Raw genomic sequence first — 4,045 nt, 5'->3', positions numbered from 1 at the left:
TTTATTAAGTAATTAATTATAACTACTTAATTATATACAAAAAAGAAATTTTACCTAGAGCAGCGATAGTTTCTATAGAATAACAAAAGTCTTAAAAAAATTTCGCTATTATAGTGAATTTTATAGCTGTTCCAGATAAACTTCTCTTTAATGTATGCTAATGATTAATTGTATATAATTAATTACTAAAAATTAAAAATTAAAATTAATTTAAAAAAATTAATAATTAATTACTAAAAAAAACTAATTTAATTCAAATAATCGATTACTTGCCTATTATCGAGTCAAATATTTACTTGAATCAAACAATTTTAACATATAAATCAAATAAATTTTATACTTCAACCAATAATTATTTTTTAATAATAAAATTATTATTATACACAAATAAATATTTATTTGATAGAAGACAATTTTATTTATTATTATTATTTTTACAACAATTATTTACTCGATAATAGACAAATAATTATTTATTTCGATCAAAAAAAAATTTTTTTTAATAATTTTTTTCGGTAATAACAATTTTTTTTCAATACTTAATTATATTAACCTCTTCACTGTCAGTGGGTCTATAGAGCCATAAAAATGTCGTGCCCTGTATGTCCATGGGCTCTATAGGGCCATCGAAAAAAAAGACATTTAAAAGTTAACGAATATGGCTAAAAATCCTTACTCGGGGGTTTTTGGGGTCGCTGAATCCAAATCCGTTGTCGAAAATTCAAAATTCAAAATGGCGGCTTCAAAATGGCGCCCAAAAAAAATTTTTAAGTTAACGAATCTGTCTAAAAATACCTTAAAATGCCTACTCGGGGGTTTTCTAGGTCGCTGATTCCAAATCCTTGGTCAAAAATTGAAAATTTAAAATGGCTGCTTTAAAAAAGCTAAAAAAAATTTTTTAAGTTAACGAATTCGTTAACTTTTTAATTTTTTTTGGTGGATATTTTGAAGCCGCCATTTTGAATTTTGGCTTTTCGACCACGGATTTTGAATCAGTGACCTCAAAAACATATAATATGACAATATCATGATTTTTAAAAAAAAAATTTTTTTGAACACTTATGGCACAAAAACTTTATTTTCACTCGACTGTGAAGGGGTTAATAAATATTTTTTCAATACTTATAAATATTTATAAATAAAATAATATTAATAGAAAATAATATCAATATTTAATAATCTTAGTGATTAAGTAATAATTTCCTATTTGGTTTAGAACACAATTATTTTTGTTTAAAAAAATAAATTAACTTTTCATCATTTTTTTCTCGCAGTTTTATGATAGTCGTGATATAAATGCAATTATTAGCGTATAGTAGTATACGTTTTATTTTATTATTTATTTATTTGGACTAGATTAATAAGTCTTTTCTATTAAATATACTTTTTTTTAAAGATTTTCTACGTAAATGTCATCGTCATCTCAAATTTTCATTTTGTTTACATTTCTAAAAATCTCATTCAGAGCCAAATATCTATATAAATCTCATTCTCTTAATTTTTTTTCTCATACCATGAATTCGCTTATTCGTGCGCGTGATTACATTGGCCATGGATAAATTTAATATATAATTTTTTTTTCATAAATTTTTATATTTTTAAAATTTTTACTATAATGATAATTTTTTTCCCTATAATTTCAGTTCTAGATTAGAAACAAAAAACTTAAAAATTTTTCTAAAAATTTATTTATGTCACAATAAGCAATTTCTTTTTCCTTGGAAAGTTTTTCTTTTTGAAAATAAAAATTATGCCAGGATACTTGAGATGCAATGTACATTTTTTTAATGATGAAAAAAGAATCATTTGAAGCAAAGCTAATAATTTACAATATATTAAAATTTCTTATGAAGTCTTATGAAGTTGAAAATATCATTTTTTATATGAAATTTTTATTTTAAACCTTGGAATTTCTTTATATCAAATTTTATCAACTTTATGTTTTAGATGAAAATTTCTTTTTGTATCAAATTTATTTATTCAAATTTATTTTGTATCAAATTTTTCATATTTAAAATTTTAATTACCCATTATTTTCTTTAATTTAAGTTTTTTTTCATTTTATGATAGTTTTTAAGTTAATGATTGCCAAAAAACCTTTTTTTTTTGTTTTCATTATTTAAATATTATTTTTGAATTGGAAAGTTTTGGAAAATTTAAAAATGTTATTTCTGCGACTGAAGCAGAAAAAAATTACAATGAGAACCTTTTTACTTTCATCATTGCTGTCGAACAAATCGTGAGCATTTCTATTTTTTTTGTGCGGTTCCCTTTTTTTGATTTCGAGCACTTGTTTCTTTTTTTACACAATTTTACATCCAGTCAATTATATATATGAAAAAATTCGAGCAAATTCGCGACTTTAGAAAAATATTCTTCAAGTGTTTTTCGCATTTCTTTAAATAGCGGTGCAATCTGGTGCTCACGCAAATACACTTGATAATAATCGATAAGTCTATTGATTTGCTATTCTAAAATATATACAGGGTGTCTAACGAATTTAAAAAAAAATCATGATTGTCATTAAGAAATTTTTTTTTTTGCTTGATTTTTTCTTTTACATTAAATTTGCATACACGGAGAGAAAAATGTTATATTTTATGAAAGAATTTGAAAATTCTGAAATTTTTTTCCAGATCCATGTTTATTGCAACAAATTTGTTTGAAAGTAACGAACTTTTTTCCCTGTGTCGTAAAACACCCTGTTTAGGTAACAGAATAATGTACAATTATATAAATGTTATAAAGCACATCGCTCAAGTTCCTTCTGCTAAGAAGTTTTTTTTCCCCCTTTTTTTTACTCTAATAATAGTAAATCTATATAATTGTCAAGTAGGCCCTGATAATTTAAAAGACAGTTTATAAATTACTGCCTGTATTTATTATACATGCGACAAAAATTCGTAAGACAAGAAACTGTGAAGAGATTATAAAAATAGAGGACGGGAGAATTTGCGAATAGGTGGAAGCGTCAGGTTGATAGAAAGAGACAGAGAGTACTTAACGTCCCCTCTTGTTTGTCTCCTAGCGCATGCGCAAAGCAACTGCGCGTGCGCCACTATTTTCAACCAATGAGAGAGTGAGAGTGGCGCAAGCGCAATTTCTTCGCGCATGCGCTTGGATTCTTTTTCAGGTCTCTCGCGTTCTCTATTCTTATTTCTCTATCCAAAAAAAAAACCACACTGTTAGAAATTTCATGCTGTTTTCACTGTTTCAAAAAATTGTTCACGCAGAAAATGTTTGTCAATTTTTATTGAAGATTTATTTATTAAAGATTATAGTGGAAAAATATATTTTTATTTTTTTACAGTTCTTTAAAAAACTTCCATTTTATTATAGTATTTGCAAAACTGAAAGAAAAAAATTTTTCAAAATAAAAATTTAAAAAGAAATACTATTATGAAAAACGATTTCTAACAGTATAGTCAACAAATTATTCTTTCGCGAATTCAATGTAAAAATTCATTTTTGCAATCTTTCATCAATCATTTTCATTTTTTTTAATTATTATAATTTATACAGTATTTTTCGCTATTATAGAAGAAAATAAATACACTAATCGGAGTTTTTTTTTAACGCTACTGTGTAATTTATAATAATTTAACAATCTGACTGAAAAATATTCTTACGCACAAAATATTCTTTTTTTTTTAATATTGAAAATTATATTTCACTATAATGATAGTTTCTTTTTAATTTAAAGGATGGAATTTTTCGATATTTCATTTTTGTTCAACAATATTAACACTAAAAAAAAGTAATAACAAAACAATACTAATTGTAATAATACTAATAGAAATAATAATAGTAGTGATAATAACAACAATAAATAAATTAATATTATTTTGTTAATGGAAAATAGAATCAATAATTTTTTTTATTTAATAAATAATAGTAAAAATAACCGTTACGTTATTATTATTATTTTATTAACGAGAAATAGAAATAATTATCTTATTCTTATTGAATAAAATAATAATTAAAATATCGAGAAGGTTATTATTTTGTTAAATAAAAATGAAATAATAGTAACAAAATAGTAATA

This window comes from Leptopilina heterotoma, unplaced genomic scaffold (assembly GCF_015476425.1).
Source record: "Leptopilina heterotoma isolate Lh14 unplaced genomic scaffold, ASM1547642v1 Lhet_51, whole genome shotgun sequence".
Lineage (NCBI taxonomy): Eukaryota > Metazoa > Arthropoda > Insecta > Hymenoptera > Figitidae > Leptopilina > Leptopilina heterotoma.
This window is presented reverse-complemented; position numbering follows the sequence as displayed.